Genomic DNA, 216 nt, shown 5'->3' with positions numbered 1-216 from the left:
GGGTCCGTATCCGTGTCCCGGTCCCGCTCCTGGTCCCTATCCCGATCCCGGTCCCGGTCCCTATCCAATCCCGGTTCCGGTCCCAATCCTGATTCCTATCCCGGTCCCTATTCCAGCCCCAGTTCCAGTCCTTACCCCGACCCCGATCCAAACCCAATCCCTCTCCAATCCCTCTCTCCATCCCAATCCCAATCCCTATCCCGTCCCGTCCCGTCC

Source organism: Acanthisitta chloris, unplaced genomic scaffold (assembly GCF_000695815.1).
Source record: "Acanthisitta chloris isolate BGI_N310 unplaced genomic scaffold, ASM69581v1 scaffold31679, whole genome shotgun sequence".
NCBI lineage: Eukaryota > Metazoa > Chordata > Aves > Passeriformes > Acanthisittidae > Acanthisitta > Acanthisitta chloris.
This window is presented reverse-complemented; position numbering follows the sequence as displayed.